The sequence below is a fragment of the Molossus molossus genome, unplaced genomic scaffold, assembly GCF_014108415.1.
Source record: "Molossus molossus isolate mMolMol1 unplaced genomic scaffold, mMolMol1.p scaffold_m16_p_2, whole genome shotgun sequence".
Lineage (NCBI taxonomy): Eukaryota > Metazoa > Chordata > Mammalia > Chiroptera > Molossidae > Molossus > Molossus molossus.
In genome coordinates this window covers 98,617,810-98,642,263 of record NW_023425355.1, presented here as the reverse complement: position 1 = coordinate 98,642,263, position 24,454 = coordinate 98,617,810, and the positions used below count along the sequence as shown (strand labels likewise).

Genomic DNA, 24,454 nt, shown 5'->3' with positions numbered 1-24,454 from the left:
TCTACAGGTCCATTTGCATGAATTACAGTCACTACTGGTGGATACAAACATTTCAAGACAAGCACCAGTGTTCCTGACAATGAGATTCCAGGGAAACTTCTCCCCAGAAACATCATAGGGTTCATGTCATAAAAACACCCTTAACAGTGATCTCTCTAAGTAGCAATTTCCCTTGTCATTTGTTAAATGAGATAATTCTACTAACCTATAGATAAGGTATCTGTGAGGGTTGGCACCACACTGCATGCAAAGGAGTCAGTGGAGTGCCTGACACAGTTCATACTGAATACATCTCAGCCACATGAGTCTCCAGCAGCTAAGACCACAAGCTGGGGAGTGAAAATTTTAGGGGACTAAAGAATTTCCCTACACCCTTAGATTACAAAGGGATTCTGTACCAAAATAATACAACCAAATATGCTATTAGTTAACCAAAATAGGACAAAGTATGCCTTGCCATTTGGAAAATATATTTCATGAAAAACTCAGGAAGCTAAAAAAAATGACTCAAATTTCTAGAATTTTGTTTTCAGGGAAGCTGCAATCCAGTCATATAACTCAGGGCATAGTCTAGTCTTTTGAACAAGAGGGAAAAAATACATTGGCTTTAAAAAAGATACATGTTTCTCTTTCAAGTACTGTTTTCATTACCACAAGGGCGGGTATAGTAACTTCATAGCTATGGGCACCTAAACTTAGAGCTTATTTTTAGTGTCTGCTACTCCTGGGGATGGCCCAGTCTATTCATATTTATAATCCCATTCCTCTCCATTCTCCCTTTCATGTCTGCAGAACTGAGCACAGAGGACATCTTAGAGATCATGTAGACAGGGGATATGAAACTCTTTGTCAAAGTAAAATAAATGTTTGCTGAAATGAATTCCAATGCAAACAAACAAAAGGAGGAGTTTCTCTGCTGGGAGCAGGGTCTCTCTTACCACACCCTTTCCTAAATGAGCCCTCTGTTCAACCAATAAGTTAGCAGGACTTCTTCATCTTCAACGTGAGAAAACAGTAGGCCTGGAAAGCAAAGAAACTTAGAGAGCAAAAAAGGGAAGCCTGGTAGGGCTGGAACTGGGAGGGAGTTCTCTGGAGACCGGGCCCAAGGCCCTCCAGGGGACCTACAGGAGGAAAATACTAGGGAAGAAGTGATGTCCACTCAAAGGGTGCCTATATGGTAAAGAAGTTGTCAGTATAAATGAGTTCGGATGATCTGTGTACACTACTGTTTAAAAGGAAACTTTTTGGTAATAAATATGTGACTTTTTTCAGTTATGTGAGGCCTGCCAAAGTAGTGTCAGAAGTAGTAGCGGGACCTGGGGAGAGAAAGGCCCTGCAGTCAGACCAGGCTTCCTTCATACACCCCACTCACTGTCAGAGGACCCTGTTCCCAACTCCAATAGCACGCTGGTCACTAGGCCTCTTTGTGGATGTTCAGTGTATCCTTCTATATGCACCTTGCCCCTCACTATAGGACCCACATCAACCATCCAACTAGGGTGACTGCAATTTTTAACCACTGGACTAAATCACCTTAGGATGTGTTGCAGAATCAAAGTTCTATGAAGTGTAAAGACAAGCCACAGAAAAGCGCACCAGTTCCAGTCACAGGAATAAGGTCCACACAAGCAGATGCAGGGGGAGGTAAGACAGCTCAGACATGGGAAGTGAGTCAAGTGAAGAGAAGCTCCAAGTAAATGTGGGTTTCACCCCATTTAAGCTCGTAACACAGAGGTGAACACTCTACAATCTACATGCTATAGCAGCCTCTTTGGACAGAGGGATGGCTAGCGTTAAGGAATATCACTTTCTGTAGCTGATTCTGCTACCTGCTGTGCTATAGCTGGGACCCAGGGTTCTGCTCTCCTTGAAGCAGGGGATGTAGAAAGTGGTTCACCAGCAGCAGGGTTCATGAGGAAAGCCTAAGCAGGCAAGGGGCCAATCTCCCTGCAGCTTAGACTGTGGAGTGGGCACTCCTGCCCAGGCGCGGTATGGGGGATGACACACAGGTTCAGAGCGGTCAGCACAGTGAGCTGAGACGGAGTCAGCCAGGGAGGACCAGGCCTGACCGAGAGGTGAGAATCAGAAACGCAAGTTTCGCTAGTCACACACATGGGTGATCTTCACCAGCTGGAACTAAGAGTCAAGAGTTATCCTTTCCTGTCACTATTTGCAGATGACATGATGCCATATAGAGAGAGCTCAGAACACTCCACCAAAAAACTACTAGAACTGAATAATGAATTCAGTAAAGTAGCAGGGTACAGAATAAATATTCAAATATCAGTTGCATTTTTATACATCAATAATGAACTATCAGAAAAGGAGACTTCCGGTCAAGATGGTGGGTAGGTAAATGCAGTATCCGTCCTCCCACAACCACATCCAAATTACAACTACAGAACACCCATCATTCAAAACCGCCTGAAATCATCTGAATGGAAGTCCTACAACTATGGAATTAAAGAAGCTGCATTGAGATTGGTGGGAGGGGCGGAGGCGGGAGGGGCCGCGGCAAGAAGGTGGTGAGACGGGCTGGCCCCACACCCACGTGTGGCGGATAAAAACCAGGACACCTCGGCTGGGAAGGTCCTTCCTGAGGACTGAGGGGTCCCCGTCCCACACCAGGTGCCCCGCTCAGGGTGCCAGTGCCAGGAAGAGAATCCTGATAACTTCTGGCTGGAGAAACCAGCGGGAACTGAGGCTCAGGGAGGCTGAGGCGGCTGGAGCCCCAGGCAGCTCTTTAAAGGGCCCGCGCACGGACTTGTCGGACTCTCTCCCTCTAAGCTCGGAGGGGAGGCAGCTCCAGGGGCACCAGAGACACACAGGGAAGAACTGAGCTGTTTGGCACTGGAGCGAGGGCTGGAGAGGGGGCTTTCTTCGGGACAAACGTGCTGTTGGAGGCCTTTGTTCCTTTGGTGAGCCCTTCCCTGGGGCGGCAGACAGAAGCCATATCTGGGACTCTAGCGACCTGGCTCACACTGGTAGCCCCGCCCTGCTGACTCCCTGAGGCCCCGCCCCGCCCCGCCCCACCCAACTTTCAGGCCCACCCAACCTGTTGCCACTTGCTTAACCATAGGATTGGCCTGTCTTGGATCCTGCTTCAGGTTTTTCCTAAATTCTTTCAAACAAGCAGCATCTGGTCTCAGCTAGCCCCATACCTCTCGTTAAGTAATACACAGAAACAAACACAGGGAGGCAGCCAAAATGAGGAGGCAAAGAAACAGGTCCCAAATGAAAGAACAGAACAAAACCCCAAGAAAAGAACTAAGCGAAATGGAGATAAGCAACCTAACAGATGCTAAGTTCAAAATACTGCTTATAAGGATGCTCAATGAACTCAGTGAGGGCCTCAAGAGCATAAAAAAGGACATGTCAGAAATGTTCGATGCACAATTCGAAACGAAGGAGGCTTTAACTGAAATAAAGAATAATTACAGCCCTGGCCGGTTTGGCTCAGTGGTTAGAGCGTCGGCCTGCGGTCCTGAGAGACCTGGGTTCGGTTCCCGCTAAGGGCATGTGCCTCCGTTGCGGTTTGTCCCCGGCCCTGGTTGGGTCATGTGGGTGGCGACCACTCGACGTGTCCCTTTCGCGTCGATGTTTCTCTCTCTCTCTCTCTCCCTCCTACACTCTATCTGAACAAAAAATAGAAAAAATGATGTCCTCGGGTGAGGAAAAAAAAAAAAAAAAGAATAATTTACAAAGATTCAATAGTACAGTACGTAAATCCAAGAAGCAAACCATTGATTTGGAATATAAGGAAGCAAAAAACGCCCAATTAGAACAGCAAAAAGAAAAAGGAATCCAAAAAAATGAGGATAGTGTAAGGAGCCTCTGGGACAACTTCAAGCGTGCCAACATTCGCATCTTGGGGGTGCCAGAAGGAGAAGAGAGAGAACAAAAAATCGAAAACCTGTTTGAAACAATAATGGCAGAAAACTTTCCTAACTTGGTGAAGCAAAGAGACATACAAGTCCAGGAAGCACAGAGAGTCCCAAACAAGATGAACCCCAAGAGGCCCACACCAAGACACATCATCATCAAAATGCAAAAGGTTCAAGACAAAGAGAGAATCTTAAAAGCAGCAAGAGAAAGGCAGCTAGTTACCTACAAGGGAGTTCCCATAAGGCAGCCAGCTGATTTCTCAAAAGAAACTTTGCAGGCCAGAAGGGAGTGGCAAGAAATATTCACAGTGATGAAAACCAAGAACCTACAACCAAGATCACTCTATCCTGCAAAGCTGTCATTTAGAATCGATGGCCATATAAAGACTTTCCCAGACAAGAAAAAGTTAAAGGAGTTCATCACCACCAAACCGTTATTATATGAAATGATGAAGGGTCTTTATGAAGAAAAAGATAAAATATATGAACAAACAAAATGGCAATGAATACATATCTATCAACAATGGAATCTACACACAAAATGAACAGGTAGAACAGAAACATTCTCATAGATACAGAGAACATTTTGTTGGTTGCCAGATGGGAGGGGGGTTGGGGGAATGGGTGAAAAAGGTGAAGGGATTAAGAAGAACAAACTGGTTGCTAGACTGACAAACCTCAAAGGGAAGGGGGTTGGGGGGTGGGAAGAAATAAACCAAATAACTTATATGCATAACCAATGGACACAGATAACAGCGTGGGAAAAGGCAGAAGTGGGGTGGGAATGGAGAGGAGGGGGGTCAATGGGGGAAAAATGAGGAACATCTGTAATACAGTCTACATTCAACAGTAAAGATTTAAAAAATAAAAAATAAAAAGCTACATTAAAAAAAAAAGAAAAGGAAACAATCCTGTTTACAATTGCATCAAAAATGAATAAATAAATAAATAAATAAATAAATAAATAAATAAATAAAACACACAGGATCAAATTTATCCAAAGAGGTAAAAGATTTGCACTGTGAAAATTAAAAGATGCTGAAGAAAGAAACTGAAGAAGATACAAATAAATTGAAGTTTAAATATACTGTGCTCATGAATAGGAAGAATAAACATCATTAAAATGTATACACTATTCAAAGCAATTTATAGAATCAACCAATTCCTATCAAAATACCAATGGCATATTTCACAGAATGAGAACAAACAATCCAAAAATTTATATGGATCAGCAAGAGACCCCGAATAGCGACAGCAGTATTGAGAAAGAAGAACAAAGTTGGAGGTGTCATGCTACCTGATATCACACCATACTACATGGCCAAAGTAATCAAAACAGCGTGGTACTGGCATAAAAACAGATATAGAATCAATGGAACAGAATAGAGAGCTCAGAAATAAACACACACTTATATTGTCAATTAATAATTGACAAAGGAGGCTAGAAAATACAATGGATACAGTCTATTCAATAGATGGTGTTGGGGAAATGGCACAGATACATGCAGAAAAAAATGAAAGTAGACCGCCTTCCTACATCATATACATTAAACTCAAAATGGATTAAAGACTTCAATGGAGGACTTCAAGCCATAAAACTTCCAGAAGAAAACAGGGAGTAAACTCTCTGACATTTCTCTTAGAAGTATTTTTTTCTGATATATATATTGGGGAAAAGGAAACAAAAGAAAAAATAAACAAATTTACATCAAACTAAAAAGATTTTGCACAGCAAAGGAAACCATCACAAAATGGAAAGATTACCTAGAGAATGGATGAAGATATTCGCCAAAGAGGTATCTGATAAGGGGTTAATATCAAAAGTTTTATAAACTCAACACCAAAAGAACGAACAATCCAATTAAAAAATGGGGAGAGGACCTGCATGGACTCTTCTTTAAAGAGGACATACCGATGGTTAATAGACATATGAAAAGATGCTCAATGCAATGATCAGAGAAATGAAAACTAAAACCACAATGATAGTTCTCGTGACAAAATGGCTTCAACAGTAATCTACAAGTGTTGGCGAGAATGAGAAGAAAAAGGAACCCTCCTGACTGTTGGTGGGAAAGCAGAACGGTGCAGCCACTATGTAAAAGAGTATGGAGGTTGTTCAAAAATTTTTTTAATGGAACTGCTTATGACCCAGCGTTTCCACTTCTGTGTATATATCTCAATTAACTCAAAACACTAATTCGAAGGAATATGAGCACCCCTGTTCATTGCAGGGTCATTTACAATAGCCACGATATGGAAGAAACCCATGTGCCCATCAATAGACGAGTGGATAAATAAGCAGTGGCGCGTATATACAATGGAATATTACTCGGCTACAAAAAGAATGAAATGTTAGCCCTGGCCAGTTTGGCTCAGTGGTGAAAGCGTCGGCCCATGGACCAATGAGTCGTGGGTTTGATTCCGGTCAGGGGCACGTATCTCAGTTGCGATTCATCCTCAACCCTGATTGGGGTCGTGCGAAAGGCAGCTACTCGGTGTGTCCCTTTCATGTCAGTGTTTCTCTTTCTCCCCCTCCCTCCCTCCCACTCTATCTGAACAAAGATGGAAAAATGTCTTCAGGTGAGGATAAAACAAAAAATTAAATGTTACCATTTTAGCAACAGCATGGATGGACCTAGAGGGTGTTATGCAGTGAAATAGGTCAGTCATAGAAAGACGAATACCGTATGATTTCACATATTTGTGGACTCTAAAGAACAAAACAAAATAAATGAACATAGAAAATAGAAACAGACTCACAGACACAGATAACACACTGAAGGTCACCTGAAGAGAGGGAGGGGGGACTGGGTGAGAAAGGAGAAAGGACTGAGTAGTACAAAGTGGCAGTTACAACAGTCACAGGGAGGTCAGTACAGCACAGGAGACATAGTCAGTAATGTAGTAAGTATGTATGGTGCCAGGTAGAGGCTGAAAATATCAGGGGAAAAACTTTGTAAAGTATATGTTTGTGTAACCGCTATGCTGTATGCCTGAAGCTAATTCATAGTAATGAATATAAAGTGTAACTGAAAAATAAATTTAAAAAGAGTTATCCTTTCACAGAGACCACCTAGGGCAGTGTGAGCATAGCGGTGTCACAGTCCCCTTCACCTGTCATCACAGACTCTAAAGCTACACATATCCCTTCCCCAATCTGGAAGGAAGTGGAGATGTGGGGAAGAAATCTGAGACTGAGCATTATCACTAAGAGTCACTGAGCATTTGTATACATGGAACATTCACGTTTGCATCTCAGCACACTTAGCAGATCAGAAGCAAACTCAGAGTTCCTTTCCTCCCCTTCATTCCAGCTCAGAGGGCGGGCACTGCCCAGGAAGATCAGCGCCATCAGGCAGAATGAAGAAACCAAAGTGCGCTGCAGCCTGGGGAGCAGCAGTGAACCTGGGATGTCAGCACACCATCCCCACAGGTCCTCCTGTGCCCACCTTCCCATCTGTCCCTGGGAGAGGAGGCCTTGGGGTCCTGGCCTCCCCCTCTCTGTAACCCAGGACAACGTCTAGCATGCCATCAGCAGACCCCCACAACATCACAGAAAGAGGAGAGGCGCAGCCAGACTCACGGGGTGCAGGAGCTGATGAGGGTTGTCGCTGAGGTGAGCAGGGTCCCTCAGGGCCGTCCTTGCCTCCACAGGCGATGCCAGGCTCCTCTTTTAAGGACACAGACCTTCTCTTCAAACCCTGAGTCCTGGAGCTGGGCTTCAGGAAAAGGTTACCAGAGCCAGAAAAGGAAGCCTGGAGGAAGATACAAAATGTCAATATTTTTAAAAAGAGAAGGTGGTGTTTTCCTTCTTATTTCTTTTAAAGGTAAATCATGACCATGTCCTCCTCCCTAGAGTTGAAAAGCCGGGGTGAGAATCCCAGTTGTGGCCGACACACCAGGAGTGTCTCCCAAGATCTCTTACCCAGACCACTGTGTCCTCAGAGAATCTATTCCTCAAGGGGGACCTGCCCTTGTCTCCCACACACCGGGGCCCTGAGCACAGGCACTGCCCTTTGTCCAGGGGGAGCAGCGATCAAACCCTCCTCGTGACGGGCAGGTCTAGGTCTCCTCTTCTGGGCAAGTGTGGTGCCCCTGGTCCCTTGAGTGTGTTGTCCCCAGGGGAGAGCCCACAGAATAATGCAAAACCACAAGTACATGTCAGAATCAGGGTCAGGTGTCACAGGCCTGCTTTACATGAACTATGTGACTTAGAAACATCTACATCCCCATTGCCTTGTATGGTTCTTTTACTCAGAAAGTCGTACCCTCTACCCCCTTCGTCTTAAGGAGACTGAAGTCTTCTGAGGTCCTAGAATTTCTCAAGAAGAAATCAGGGACTAGTCCTAAAGAAGCCACCAGGGTCCTGTTGTCTCACCCTGCTGACCTAAAGGGGTCAAATTGTACGAAGGGCTTGGTTCTATTTCCACAGTCATGTCCCACATCATCCCCTTTCCTCATCTGTTGCTGTCTCAGGTCTGGTCCTACTTTTTCTACCTCCAGAGCAGGGGTTAAGGAGCTTTAGACAGACAGGGATTCCTTTCCACAGACTTTGCGTTCTTACAGTGCCTGGCTGTGGCCAGGTGGCAATGGCAGAAATGTCCTGTGGATGGACCCTGCTCCTTCACCCGAGAGCATATGCCCCCAACTATTTCTTGCTGGCCTGAGGTCTGTGGCTCCCTTGTAATTCTCACAACTCACCTGGGCCCTTGGCCGTGCATCCCTTTTGTTGTAATCAGAGGGCTAGATGGATACCCCACCTGTGCAGGGGCCAGAATCACAAGAGTTCTTTTTTTATTGCTCTATGTTCTGGCCTCTCTGTTCGTCATCTGAGGGACCTCAGAGCACAGCCTCATCGTCACCAGATATGAGTGATCGAGGCCACTCTCTTCAACAGGGCTTAGATTTTCAGATGCTTTAAATCTATCCAAGTCCAGGACACAGAGAAGACAAACTTTTTCTATCTTCTCATCGTTTCCTGGGCCTCTGTGGTTCTGAAACAAGACATGTCTTTGCAGAAGACACCGTATCTGAATCTTGGGACCATTCAAATCCCCACGTCTCCAGCTGCTGCCATCACCCCAATCCCAAGCCCCTTGCATCCAGTGCCCTTAGCACAGGACTGCAGTGTGGTCCTCCAGGGTAACTCATTTCCCTCTTATGCCACTTGGACAAATTGCCCAATCCTTTCTCCTTTTCTGAGTTCACTCAATCTTGTTCTACCCCGATACGACTGATTGAGGCTTTTTACTTAGAAGATGTAGTCTCCCCACCCATACCTCTGTGGGTCACAAGGGTAAGAATGGGGGCAGGAGTGAGGATGGGGTCTTTCTTCAGACCCAGTGTTGCTTAGAATCCCGGATCTTCCCTCCTCAACTTAAAGCATCATCCATGAGGCTCATCGTAAGTCTCCATGATGCTGTATCCATTCAGCATCCTCAGGATCCCAGGGATTTCTGGTACCTGATCCTGTGGTGTTCCCTCTTGTTAGGGGGGGACACACTCTGAAATAACATACCATGAAAGTGCACGGCCTCTGCTTCTAATACCCTTCTGACACGTCTTCACGTGTATCCCCTTGTATGCTGATGGCTTGTTGTATCACTATGTCTACCTAACCAATCTGAGCTGGGCCCCAGAATCCCTACAGGCCGACACCAATGGGCATCTCCCTCACATGTCCCAAAAGCCCTGCAAATCTACAGGTGACCCCAAACCTATGTTCCCTGTCTGAAGGGCAGGTACTGCCAACCACCCATGTCCTTAAACCAAAATCTTAGGAACGCCACTAGGTGCCATCTCCATTGCCACATAACTGCCCTGGACCTGCTCTGGAAAAGCTAAACCATGACCTTTGTGTTGCCACAGATGTTCCTAAAGTCCCCTGTGAGGATTCCTTCTTGCCAGGGGCACTGAAGGCGTCCTGGGCAGGGGCCTATGTCCTGGTTTGGCTGCCCCCAGCCCCCACAGGAATTCTGAGGAGAACCTGTACCTTGTAATATTCCTGCCACAGTGAAATGTTCATCTTCAACAGGATCTCAACAGATAATGTCTAAAGCCAAGGAATCAGGACACAGCAGAATCAGCCCATCATGGCTAAAGGAGAACCTTTCCTAAGGGGAGTGTCCATGGGTGTGCATGAAACAAGAATTTGCTCAGTCCTGAGCTTCAAATTAAATACCCTGACCTGTCTGGTCTTTCCCTGAGCACATGAATTCACTTGAAAACATAAATTATAAAAAAAATGAAAACCTGGAAGCCAATCCTTCTACATGAACCGGTACAAAGCTCAGCCATCTGCAATTCGCACAGAACTACTGCGATCTGTCTCACGAAGTCCTCCACACAATGTTTTACACACTTTTAAAGCCACAAAACACAAGGGATCTCGACAAGAAATAAAAAGTAGTATGTCTCATTAGCAAATGCAGGGTTTTAACTGTACAATTTTGGTTTCAGGAACATGGAGACAGCAGGTACAGTGCTGGGTTTGAATCACACACTTAGTTTGACGTGTTTTCCTTCCCTAATCTTAAGTGCTGTGCGCAGCACAGCAGGTAATGATGAGAACCTGCTGTCTTTGTAAAGAAGTCTCACATTTCCAATGCTAGGTGTCCTCCCGTAGGGCGGTTCTGTTTCCAGAGCTCAAGCTAGGCTTCCACAGGAGAGGTGTTCAATCGTGCTCCTGCTGCGCCCACACTGCGGACCTACTAACGCAGCCTCCGGGCATGGCGCCAGCACCTGTTCTGAGGACGCTCCAGGGGCCACGAAAGCACAGCTGCGGTACAAGGGCAGCCGTGCCTCACCTGTACCGGTTCCCAGCAGAATCTTGGACGTGACAGCCATGTTTGCTATTACTGAGAAATTTCTAAAATTCTGTGATGTGTCTTCTGAGAGCTGTTTATGGGATTCTTACTTAATATTACACTCATATTTAGAATAATTTCAAAGACTGAGGAGTGTGTTTATGCCATAACGTCCCCTGCTTGCCTGACACCAGGCAGGCAGAGTGGAGGGAGAAGGGCCTGGCTGGTGGAAGGGCAGCTGGGGTTCTGTCGTCATGGTTACCGCTCTGCTGAGCATCCCCACTGGGTCCCTGAGCTGGGGCCTGGCTCTAGGAAGGGTACAACACCCCTCCCCTCTCCGTGTGTCTTCCTGTGATCAGAGGTTGAAGATAAGGGCCTAGGTTGGTTACCAGGGAAACAGAACCTGGGTCTGTGGGCCTCGTTAAGAATAGAAAACACCCAAGTGGAATTTCAGGCGCCAGATGGATCATGGGAGCCTGCGCTCAGCTGTGGAATTGTGAGTCAACCATTACATACGTCCACCCGAAGGGCGCGTGCGCACAAACACACAGACAGGCGCAGAGCTGCGCGCTCAGCAGCACTCCTGGCCTTACTGCAGTGACTCCCTGTGGGGGGAGCGTCCAGGACAGGAGCAGGAGGCAGCAATGATGGGTCACGCAGGCAGGGCCCAGAACATTGAAGAGGCAGGGGAGTCCTTGCTGTGATAAAGGCAATGGCACAACTTGCCCTCCACACTGACTAGGACATTTGCGTTGCATTTTCTAAATAGCTTTATTGAGAGATAATTTATAGTTAGAGTCTGACGCAGTGACTTTGAGTACATTGGAAGAGTTGTGCCACTGTCGCCACAGTGCAGTTTTAGAGCATTTCTATCACCACAGAGGGATCCCGTGCTCCGTTAGCAGTCAATCCCCATTACCACCTCCGGGCCCAGGCAACCTCTCATCTAATTTCTGTCTCTGTAGATTTACCTTTTCGAGGCATTTCCTATAAACTGACTCATGTGTTACATTTACTCCCACTCTCTCCCAGTACTTTCTGGCCTCCTGGTGCCTCCCGCTCAGTCTCTGGTCTAGAACTGGACACGCTGGACATGTCTGAACATCACTGGATTCTGGCTCCTAGTCTGTAACTTGGGACAGGATGCAGTGTCAGATGTGGCCCCAGAGCTCCTCCTACACCCCATACTTGGGTATGAGGACAAAGCCTTTAGGTGGGGAGGGGGACAGCGGCGGACGCCTGGGTGACCCCTCACCCTTTCTGCGAGTGCCCTCATGTAGAAAGTGAGCAGTGAGCACGGCCCTCAGCAAGCTCCCATGCCACATCACTCAACCCTGGCCCGTCTCACCCCTCTCTTCTCCTGGCCACCAAGCCTCTCCGGGGACCCACGACACACTCTCTACCACATCTCTGGGTGTCAGATCTCTCTCCCTGATGAAAGGCTCAATTCCCCAGGGCCGAAACCTGCTTTGAGATTCCTGCTCTTCCCCACACCAACAGCCAGCCTAGCACACAGGGGGGACAAGGGGAGACAACTGACACCCTCACAGGTGGTAACCCGTTGTGGTTGATGGGACTGACCTGGTGTGGCTGCTGGAGTGAGGCCAGCACTTTCTCACCTCTGCCAGCTGCGCCCAGGCCCTGCCTGCTCTGTAGTCTGCTGTCCCACCACCTCATAAACCGGGATGGAAATCTTGCTCAATGATGGGTCTGTGGGAAAGGATGAAAGAAGTTGACACAGGGAAGCATGTAGCATATTGTCTGACACACAGTAAAGAATCAATGAAGGTGAAATGCCACGTTAGCGCTGCTCACAACACACCCCAAACGACCAGGCTGAAGTCAAGCCTTTGTGTTTCAAGAAAGACAATCCCTGCCTGGCTGGTGTGGCTCAGTGGCTGAGCATCGACCCATGCACATAGAGGTCGCCGGTTCGATTCCCTGACAGGGCACATGCCCAGGTTGTGGGCCAAGTCCCCAGTGGCAGGCATGCAGAAAGCAGCCAATCAATGTTCTCTCTCATCGATGTTTTTATCTCTCTTTCCCTCTTCCTTCCTCTCTCTCTAAAATCAATAAAGAAAAAAAAATTTAGCCCTGGGCGGTTTTGCTCAGCGGTTAGAGCGTCGGCCTGCGGTCCGGAGAGACCCGGGTTCGGTTCCTTCCTGCTAAGGGCGCGTACTTCGGTTGCAGTTTGTCCCCGGCCCTGGTTGGTCGTGCGGGTGGCAGCCACTCGATGTGTCCCTTTCATGTCGACGTTTCTCTCTCTCTCTCTCCCTCCCACTCTATCTGTACAAAAATTGGAAAAATGTCCTCAGGTGAGGATAAAAAAAAAAAAATTTAAAGAAAGACAAGCCCTGCTTTACTGACCTCCTTCCCTGTGGCTGCGAGACGAGCCTGGCAGGGTCCATGGGGCTTCCACGCTCTCTGATGAGATCACAAGTTCAGAGTCTAGTAAATGTACCTGTTCTCAAGCCCCTCTGTCTGCAGAAGACTCCTATATGTTTGCGGCTGCACAGCTCCGGGGCAACCTAAAAACACACGGACAGAATGCGGAATTTATTTTCACTTCAGATGAACTGCAAGGTCTCTTTCTGGGTCCACATCATCAGTTTCTGTGTGTGCGTATGGGGAGGGGTAGATTTAATCATTCATGCCTCTTGAAACGAAAAGGCATTATGACAAATCCTGACTCTTAATAACTCAATGATGTTCCAGTTCTCATGTCCCAGGCACAAGACTGATGTTTACTATCACCTACCCGGGGATACCAGGCAACAAGGCATGGCCCCTGGAGTCCTAAGCCAGGGGCACCAGCACCATCCGGCAGGACCCTCTACAGGGGGCGCAGACTCTTTTACCAATTCTCCCTGAAAAACGGATCTCTCTTCCATTCGGAGGAAAGACAGAGATCCAGGGTGTGGAAGTGACAACATGTGTCACGGGAGCCAATATAGGGGTTGAGGACCACCTGTGCGCGGTCTCCCTGGCCTTAGAAGGCCCCAGAGCGGTCCATTTCCCGGCGGGGAAGGTTAGGACCTTCCTGGGATCGGATCAACACTCATGCTGATAGGACTGTCAGTCAACTGGTTGAGTTATTCCTCCCACTATTGCTTACTGTTTGATCCCCGAAAAGAATCCACACCCAGGCCCTTCAGCACCAGCGTCTGTGTGAATCCATCCAGAGCTCTGTCACGTGGGATGAGATTGTGTTTTCTTTTTCTTTTTCCATGTATCTTCAGATAGAGTGGGAGGGAGAAAGGGAAGAAGAGAGAGAAACATCAATGTGTGAGAGACACATCGAGTGGCTGCCACCCACACGACCCCAGCGGGGGCTGGGCACAAACCACAAACGAGGTACCCACCCTAAGCGGATACCGAACTCAGGACTCTCTGGTCCAAGGGCCGACACTCTAACTGCTGAGCCAAACCGGCCAGGGCTGTTTTCTTTTAGCCACTGTTTTAGGAGCCTCTGCAACATTCTTTTGCTTTCCTGCCTCCTCTCCAGTTGGAGCTTCTCCTCTCTCTGCTGCTGGGACAGCAGCCCTTCTTGCAGAAGGCCAGGCGATTGGTAGCCAGGCTGAGGGTCAAGCCACTGAGGCTGTGTATGAGGCTTTCCCGCAGGAAGGATTGGGGCCCCATTATCTGCACAGGCATCCCACAAACCCTCGGCTATGCCCCTGGCAGTATCGACATTCACACCTAAATTGATTCTGATCTTTATCACCCAAGGAAGAGATTCTGGCTTCCCTCTGAACCCGATAAGGTGCTACATGATCTACATGATGGAGGTGTCTCCGTCTCACATGTCTGAGAAATGATGTCTCCCTCTCAGGGGACACTGACCTTTCCCACTGCCTCTCTCACCAGGTTTTCTCATCTCTGTACCGCTGCTGGAGCAGTCTCTCTGCTAGAGAGGCAGGGTAGGTGGAGCCAGGACTCGGGTTCCAGACACTGAGGCTCATCATTAGCTGTTTTGAGAAGGAAGGATGAGAGGCTGCTGTGACTTCGCGAGATGTCTCTTCTCCAGAGATCATCGGGGAAGATGCAGAAATCAACGTTGAGCTGTGTTTCTGGAGTGGATCCATGGAGGCCTCAAAGCTCCAGGCAGCCCAGGGGTCTGGACACGGAGGTGAAGATGAGGTTCTCAAAGAGCCAGAAGGTGGCAAGGGACATGTGCGGAGAACCCAGACTGCAATAAGTGGTGAGAAAAGAAGAAAGAAAATCCAGTATTAGCCATCTGAACTTTTCTGTCCCTCTTTTCCCAAGCTGCAAAACGGGGATAGTAAAGAGCCCTACCTCCTAGGACTGTTGTACCTGTTAAATGGGATAATACATCTCACGAGCTCCAAATACTGATGGCACACATACAGGCTTTTAGAAAAGAGATCCATTATTGCATACATGTGACAAGGAATAGAACATGACGGGCCACAGTCAACCATGTAAATGCCCTCCTGCCTTTTTACAAACTCTCCTCAAGCACAATCTCAACAATTATCAACGTGTGACTAACATGTGCCCTTCTCGTTAGCATTCCCATACATTCCAAAAGTAGACTTTTACTCAGTTTCAGCATTTGCACCATGCTGACACACCCTTTTAAATTTTCTCCTTCATCCACACTGGCTGTTCATATAGTCAAAAGGTAGCTCAAGTCTATGGAAACCAAAATTCCTGAAAGTATACATACAAATTTATTTTAGTAAAAATAAGAATAGAAATCATTGGAATTTCTAACAGGAAAAAATATAGAAACACAGTGAAATAAAAACTGGTTCTCTGAAAGGATTGATAACAAACCTCTAGCAGATGAGAGAGAGAGAGAGAGAGAAAGAGAGAGAGAAGGAGGGAGGTTACCAACAGCAGGAATGAAAGGGGTGACTTTCCCATAGACGCAGCAAATACAAAAGGGCAATGTTATAACACTACATTAAACTCTACATACATAAATGCAACAACTTAGAAGAAGTGAATCAATTACTCAAAAACCATAAATTACAAAAACTCACCCAAGTGAAATAATGTGCACAGTCCAACATCTTTTATAAAAATCGAATTGGTAGTTAAAAACCTTTGGGAAAATATCCTAGAGAGTAAACACCAGAACAAATACTGCATGAGTTTTAAATTGCACGTTATTCTGAATAGTGTGATGCAATCTCTCACCATCCAACTCCGTGTCATCCCCACTCCAAGGTGAAACTTCGCTTTGCCCAGAGTGTCCCCACTGCATTCACTGCCATCTGTCTGTTAGTCACTTAGTAACCGCCTCAGTTATCAGATCGACTGCTGAGGTATTGCAGTGCTCGTGTTCCAGTAACCGTTAATTTTACTTAATGGCCCAAAAGCACAAAATGTGATTCTGGCAATCTGGATATGTCGAAGAGAAACCATGAAGTATTTGTCTATATTGGAAAAAAACACAGTATACATAGGGTTCGGTGGCATCCGTAGTTTTGGGCATCCAGTGGGGGTCTCGAAATGTATCCCTCATGGATAAGGGGGACCTCTGTATCGAAAAGAATATAGTGAGAAAATCACTTAAGAAATTAAAATGCTGCATTAGAGCCCTGGTTCATGTGGCTCAGTGGTTAAAGCTTCATCGGCCTGCACTCGGAAGGGTCGCGGGTTCGATTACCGGTCAAGGGCACATACCTGGGTTGCATGTTTGATTCCCGGCCCTGGTCAGGGCCCATGCTGGAGGCAACCAATCAGTGCATCTCTCTCACATCTCTCTCTCTCATTAGAATACCTCCATTGAATGCAAAGGAAAACAGTAGAGGAACCAAACAACAGAAAGACATGAAACACAGAAATAAAAGTGCAATGACAGATGTAAGTCCATCTATGTTTATAAAAACATTAAATGTGAACAGATTAAACAATCCAATCAAAAGGCAGACACTGATAGACTGGATTGAAAAAACAAGATGCAATTTGTTTTATGTCCTCTATAGGAGACACAGTTGACATTCAGAGATACAAACAGATTGACAGTGAAAGTAGGGGAAGAGATGAATCATCAAACCAGCAACCACAAGAACTGGAGTGGGTATCCTAATATCAGGCACTTACTTTTAATATTAAACATACATTTATCATATGATGTGGCAATTCTACTCCTAGAGAATTCTTACCGACGGAAACGAAACATAATGTCCACACAAAGACCTGTACTCAAACACTCATAGCACTTTTACTCATAATGGCTGAACCTAGAAACAACCCAGATATTTTCAACAACTGTATATGGATGAAAGAAAAACCACGCCCACACAAAGGATTATGACACAGTAATAAAAAGGAACTACTGGTACATGCACAGCATGGATGCGTATCAAGTGTGCTAACTTAAAGAAGGCAAACACATAAGGCTGCAGGTTCCGTGACTTCATGTCACTGGTATTCTGGAGAAGGCACAGCTGTAGGCACAGGCCAGCACCAGTGGTTGCCAGGGTGTGGGAGTAAGGGAAGGAGTGTGATGGCAAATCCGCAAGGCAGTGTTTTCAAATGACAGACATTTTCTGTACTTTTGTGTGGTGGTGGTTAACAACTGTATACAGTAGTCAAAACTCTATGAACTGGCTCTGGGTGGATTGGTACAGCAGTTAGAGCATCCCCTGTGGATGATCGGTCTAGGGTTTGATTTCCGGTCTTGGGCAAGTCCTTTGCTGCAGGTTCAACCCCTCACCCTGATGTGGGAGGTAACCAATTGATGTGTCTTTGTCACATCAATGATTCTCTCTCTCCCTCCCTCTCTCCCTTCCATTCTCTCTAAAAATCAAAGGAAAAATATCCTCTGGTGAGGATTAACAAGAACAACAAAAACTCTACAAACTGTATACTTTAAATGTAATTTATATCTCAATACTTCTCACTTTTTTACAAAAGGAAAAGGAACTATTAAGGAAAGTACTGAAATACTGGTTATTGTATGAGTGCAGAAAAATAAGTCTCATTTTGGAATCCTTCACAGATCTGGCCCTCTTCCGGTATTCCCCATGTCAGTGGATGGCATCACCGCACTCGGAAACGCGGTCTTATCCACTTACACCTCCCTCTCCTTCACCTGAAGTCAAATCCTTGCTGGGTTCTGTCCATTTTACTTCCCCAATATCTGTCTAATGCTGACACTTCTCCCCATGTCCCCTACATCTGTTTTCATCAAAAGACTGTCATTTTGATAATCAAACCTGCTTTCTCACTGGTCTCTCACATCCACTCAGGGTGTCTGACTCCCTCTCTCTTTCCCTCCTTTCTGCCCCTCTCGCTTCCTCTCCCAGTTGCAGGAAGGCCTGGTCCAGCCCCTGCCTACTCTCCAGCAATATGGAAAGCAGAGCTTCCTCGTCTTGTGTCTCCTATTGGCTTCTTTCACGTCCTCCAGTTTCCCAAACTTCTCCACTTACACTGTCCCCTTCCGGAAGACTCCTGATTAGTGAACTCCTGTGCATCCTTCATATTTCTACTCTCCCGATGCCTCTTCAAGGAGAACTTCCCTAAAGATCTAGCAAAAGTCATTTCCTCCCAAGCCTCTGTGTGCCTCTTTGGTACCAGCAATCATAGGAGTAATTTTTATATTTCTTTGTGTGATGATTCAATTCACTGTTGTCTCCTGATTGGACATAAACTCCGTGAGGGCAGGAATGTGTCCTTTTTAAATTTTTTATTGTAACCCCCGGCACCAAGCGCAGTGCCTAGATCATAGATGGAGCTTGGGGAATCGTATTTAAATAAATAAGGACTCTGTTTCTTAAGCACACACACATGGTTACCAGCACAGTGATCCAGAACACTCAGCAGTGTCCGAGCCGTCGCCTGAGCTGAACTAGGAGGTTGGAGTACGGGTCATGTTGCTAGCAGCCTCTGCGTCCGTCCATGATAAAGGCAAAGGCCTTCATGCCTCCCCACACTCAGTGCCCCTTGCTAATGCTGATGGCGGGTCCCCAGAACGCTCATCGCTAAGGGCGGGCCGGCTCTCAGGCCCTCGCAGACCTCAGACCAGGACGCCCTCTCACCACAATAATGGACCACTCTCTCCTCCTAAGACCAGAAAACTGACATTTAGCTGTTTATTCCCTCTTTATGCATCTTGTCACCTTCACATTCACTTCCTCCTTTCTTCTTTGGGTCACCCAATCCAACTCTGCCAATTCCCGGCTGATGACTACCACACCTGCATCTCCCTTCCTGTGTAAGGATTTATCAGGGGAGGCTGGCATCTAACCACTGCACTATGCAGTTTCGTCTTTTCCCATTTCTGAACCTGCAGGCTTCCAGAATTCAAAAGTGCTGCCGATCACCCACAAAAGGAGCGGGGCTGCAGGTGAGGATGCGACCCTCATTCTCATTCTCATCGAAGCTCAAAGCACTGCTGCCTTAAAACCACACGCTGCCCCACCGCGCCACACCAGCCAAAGAGAGGGAGCGCCAGAGACGTCCTAATGCAGAGACTCCTCTCCATAGAGCAGCAGCCTCTACCAGAGACCGGCAAGGTGTTGTCTGGTTTGGGCCTGTGCCACCTGTGGCTTTTTCACAACACCCGCAGACTTAGCTAACCTTCAATCTGGAGCCCCAGCTCCCCCCCGCAGGTCCTCTCTGCTGCACCGCAGACCTCTCTTCCGCTCTGAGTGCTCTGATGGGTTTTCCACCTCACAAGGATATCAAAGCAATTTCTTATCCCGAAGTGTCCTGATGCCAAGACAATGGATCTTCAAAAACACTATTTCAAAAGCATAATAGAAACACTGCCTGTGTAATGAATTGATGCAGCAAATAGATATGTTAGTTGAAAATTATCTAGAGGTTCGCACTTAGAGAAAAGGACTTAGTGTGTAGTTATTCCCTTCCAGACTTTTTTCTACGCATTTTGACAATTGTTACATTGGAGGGGAACAGTGATGTGTTACAATCTTGTATCTGTTGCTTTGTTGGCTTAATTAATACCACAAGCTACTTTCCACGATGATAATGATGATGAGATCGTTGGTACTGACCTCGATAGCAGCAAATACGTGTAGAGACCTTGCTAGGGAGCAGAAACTGGTCTGTATGATGTGTGTGCTGCCTCGTCACCCCCAGTACTTCGTGCACAGAGGAGACATCGCGTTCAGTCCATGCACACCAATGTGTCCCGATGCTGCTGCACAGCTCCACGTGCCTTTTGCTGCAAAGGGCGTCTGACACTGAGGTGCATGCATTCCAGAGCTTAAGGCAGACCCCACATCTCTTTAGGTCTCTATCTGACCTCACTACAAATCTGACTCTGCCCTTGCTGGCTGGCTGCCTTCGGGTAAGCTGCTTCAGCTCTTAAACTCTCTCTCAGCTTCCTCACGTGTAAAAAGGGAGAACATGGATATGCTCTCCCTGCAGCTTTGCTGTGAGTACTCAGACTTCTAAAATTATGTATGTAGAGAGAAACTAAAAACAGCGCTGGACCTGTAGCAAGCCTCCAAGTGTGAGCTTTCCTTCTTCGGTCTCTTCACTCCTGCTTTCTGCTTGTGCCCGTTATCCCTCCTTCCTCTTAGCCTTTAACTCCTCTTTCCCTGCCCCCGATGTTCACCCACCCCATTGGCATCCCCTGTCTTCCCTTTGCTTCTTTCTCAGACTCTCCTCTGTTTACCTGCTCCTCAGGATTCAGCTCTGATAATATCAATACATCAGCCTTTTTGGTTTTTTGTTAATTCACAGTGGAAGATTTTTTCCCATTGATTTTTACAGAGAGTGGAAGAGAACGGGAAGGTGGAGGGAGGGAGGGAGGGAGGGAGGGAGGGAGGGAGGGAGGGAGGGAGGGAGAGAGGGAGAGAGAGAGAGAGAGAGAAACATCAATGTGAGAGAGACACATTGGTTGGTTGCCTCTCGCACACATCCCGACCAGGCTGGGGCTCAAACCTGCAACCCAGGTACATGTCCTTGACTGGAATCAAACCCTCGACCCTCTGGTGTGTGGGCTGATGCTCTAACCACTGAGTGTCATCGGCCAGGGCTTAATACAGCAGCCTTTTGTTAGATAAATAATTAACATGAATGATAGAAGAAATCAATACCATTACACAGACGATGGGAAAACGACACAAGATATAAAGTGTGACTGATGAAAATTTGACCATTATAGTCTGATATATTTACCAGATTCCCATCTCCACAATTTGATGCTGGAAAACTGGACTTCATTGAAATAATGGCAGTAAAAGTAGCCATCGGATAATGTTCTTTAGCCTTTAAATTTCAGTCTTTGAAAGGTTTTTTCTAGCATTATGCAGTGACCACGTACTTTTCCAAGCATTGTACAAATCCTATCAACAGGTCATTCGGGTTCTCATTTTCTGGGGAAGTTTCCCATCTGAGTGCATGATTACGAAACTCAGGCATTGCATTCAGGCTTCATTATTAGAATATACGTATGTACACAATCACACACATAAACATACACATCTGTATCTGTCACCGTATCCATGCATACGTGTGTGCATATATTAAAAACCACGACGTCACATGTAGGCCTCCGATTCCAGTGTAACACCTCAGAGATTGTTCTACTTTGTTTCCTTTCCACACTTGAAACTCCCCTTTCTAAAGTCATGGCTCCCGTTACCCTTATACATGTCCTGAGCTGCTGAATCCTAATGTATATCAGCCAGCCCTTCCCCATACAGAGGCTGTCCTCACACGCTGTCCTCAAGAATCCCATCCTTGACCTCCACAGCCCCCTCTGCACTGCAACCCTGAGCCAGTTAGCCTCCCCCACCCACCCCCAAGGGACATCCCCCTTACTGCCTGGGGCTCTGTCACCAATGCCCCTGTCCCTGTGTGGGGGTGACTCCTCACTGTGCCTGGGCTCTGATCCACCAAGTCGCTTTCCTTGCTGTGCGGCACCTGATATGGTAGCTTCTGGCCCAGAAGGAAAAGGATGTGAAACAAAGAGCAGGGAAGGGAAAAAGTGAACACATCTTAGTACAGTCAGTTAATTAAAGTGAACCGGGCCCCCTCATGGCTACACTATGAACCTCGTGTCTTTTTTCTCACTGTTCTCCAGCTTCCCCTTCCTGCCTCTCTCCTGTGTCCCAGGTCCTCTCTCATTCCTAACATCCTATCCTCCATCAAGATTAGAAATGTTGCTCTGGCCGGTTTGGCTCAGCGGTTGGAGCGTCGGACTGCGGTACAGAGAGACCCGGGTTCGGTTCCCACTAAGGGCACGTACCTCGGTTGCAGTTTGTCCCCGGCCCTGGTTGGTCGTGCGGGTGGCAGCCACTCGATGTGTCCCTTCACATCGATGTTTCTCTCTCTCTCTCTTCCTCTCTCTCCCTCCCGCTCTATCTGAACAAAAAATGGAAAAATGTCCTCGGTTGAGGATTAAAAAAAAAAAAAAAAGATTAGAAATGTTACCATGGGCCTGATTCTTGTATTATCATTTACCTCAGCTGTTGGCTGGTGTTCGGTGTGGGTGATGTCCCCCTGAAGCTCTGCCTCTCGTGACGGAGTTGAACATTTCATCCCTCTTTTAGCAACTTCAGACGTGAGCAGGAGCCTTAGTCTGGAACATGAGCATGACCTCACCTCCCTCACAGGCCGGAGGAGAAGCAGAAATTGCAACAGCGGACACCTCTCACGAGCGCTAGGTGTCAAACCCAGCCAGGAGGGCTTTAGCAGCATCACAGGGCTCCTCGACACCCAGGAACACACAGCATGCACTTCCCCTCAGCACTGTTGCACCTACTGTTCCTTCTGCCTGGTATGCTCTTCTCTCAGGTCATCTACGGCCTCTCCCTCACTTCCTCCAAGTCTCTTCTCAGTCTTCACCTTTTCAGGGAGACCTTCCCCGATCACTCTGAACAAAACTCTTTCCCCCTGACCTGGCCTTGTCTTTCCCACATGACATGCCACTCTCACACATGTTATGGATTTACTGACCAACTCCACAAAATCAGACATTGTCTATATTTTTCTCCGTTGTATCCCCAATTCCTAGAACAGTGCTCAGGCACATGCAGGTGCTCAGAAGATTCTTGCAAAGACTGACTGGGACCCAGGCTCTTCACACACATTGCTAAGATGTACAGCAGTGTCCAGTGTGGGCACTGGCCTCATTTTATTGATTACGATACATACTGAGCCTCGAGGAGACAAATGACTTGCACAAGGACACACAACCAGGACTTGGGGTTCCAGGCTTTGGAATCATATCTGTCAGGTTCCAAAATCCTCAGTTTTTGGACAGCGACCTCACAACCAAAAAGATTTCACCAGAGACATTAGACTCACATAACCAGAGACACCAAAACAGCTCACTGAACACAACCTGAAACAGATTCTCTGCACACAGAGCTCACAGATTGAGTCACAGACTCCCAGAGAGAGCAGAGGCCATCCCCACTGAGACAACCTCTCCCCAACAGAACAAAGTCCTCATGCCAGGAATCAAAACTGTCGACACTACACCTCCGAAAAACAGGCTCCCAAAGCACGCAGACACCTCCCAACTTAATGCAGACACCACACAAACAAACGACATTTCAGATGACTCAGAAATACCACATAATCTTAAGATAATGTCCCCAGACAAACCAGGGAACCTACACCCTGGACCCAGATCCCCTAAACAGCTGAGGTACTTTATACCTTAAGAAAAAACTTCTCCCACCCCCAAGCAGTTCAGAGACATCAACGCTTGGGACCCAGAATCACGAACTGCTCAGAGACCTCATATCCCAGGACGCAGACACCCACATAGAGATCTCACACCCAGGACACAAATGCCCCAAATCTAAAATGCACACGCAGGTATAGAGGCACACGAAGCCCAAGAGACGCTGAGACCACGGCGCACAAAATCCACGCAGATAAAATATCCCATCCACTCACAATCTCCCCAAAAGCTCGGAGATCACATGTACCCAAACTGCACCTGTGACGTCACACCTAGCGGTACGCGTCCCCAAAGGGTCTGACACACTGGACTTCTAGGCAGAGCCCCAATCCTGCTCGGAGACCTCTCCCTGGACCTTAGTTGCGAGCATCTGCAGGGCTGACGGTGCGGTACCAACGCGCCTGACCGGGCTGGCTAAAGGCTCACCGAGACGGAAGGAGCTCGCGTGGAGACAGCACCGTCACCCGCGCGTCCAGCGTCGGACTCTGGCTACAAGCCAGCGAGTGCGCCGAACCTCGCCACCGACCGGGACGGCGTCGGCGGCCCAGGCCCACGGTCAGTTGGTGAACAGTCCAACTGAGAAAAAGTCTACACTCTGAGAAGCCACATCACACACGCACACGCACCAAGCCTCACCCACAGCTCTAGCTCCGCAAGCATCGCACCACCCCAGGCAGATGGCCGACGGGACCGGGCCGGTTGGGAAGAGGCCCAGGGTCCAGCCGGACGCAGCCAGTCTGCGCCCAGGAAGGACTCAAACCGCCAATCTCGTCGTGGCCAATCACCACCCAGCACGGCGCCTGGCCCCGCCCCCCCATCTGGGAACCGTTCGCTCACCCAGTGGCCCGCCCAGCTGGACGTGACCAAGTAGAAGCTGAGAGGTGGAGCTAGAGAAGTGGAGATGAGGGGCGCAGCCTCAGACCAGGACGGTCCCGGAGTGGACTGTCCTACCTCTGAGCCTCTCAGTGGTACTTCCCAGGAAAGAACTGTTCCCTCTCGCGCGCCCCTTGGTGGTGGGAACCCAAAACAGTTCGTCCATGCAGATGCCCATGGACCATACTTGGCTGCCCCCCAGAGGGTGGGAGGGCGAATCGGGATGAAAACACCACAGTTCGCTGCAG

At 47.6% G+C, this 24,454-nt stretch overlaps 1 long non-coding RNA gene across 11 annotated transcripts in view; it reads right to left on the bottom strand.

The window, feature by feature from the left end:
• LOC118635844 overlaps positions 1-22,277 on the bottom strand; it is a 39,798-nt gene extending 17,521 nt beyond the window's left edge. For 2 of the 11 annotated variants that reach the window (XR_004960568.1, XR_004960567.1), the window contains exons 1-6: positions 15,700-15,778; positions 14,534-14,879; positions 13,806-13,923; positions 13,058-13,218; positions 12,272-12,400; positions 7,468-7,639 (exon numbers count right to left, since the gene is read on the bottom strand). This is a non-coding gene — a long non-coding RNA (uncharacterized LOC118635844). Of the gene's footprint in view, positions 1-7,467; positions 7,640-12,271; positions 12,401-13,057; positions 13,219-13,805; positions 13,924-14,533; positions 14,880-15,004; positions 15,024-15,699; positions 15,792-21,460; positions 21,476-22,102 lie in introns of those variants that run through there. The other 9 variants (XR_004960562.1, XR_004960563.1, XR_004960565.1 and 6 more) reach the window with 9 other exon arrangements.
• Positions 22,278-24,454: the final 2,177 nt, after the last annotated feature.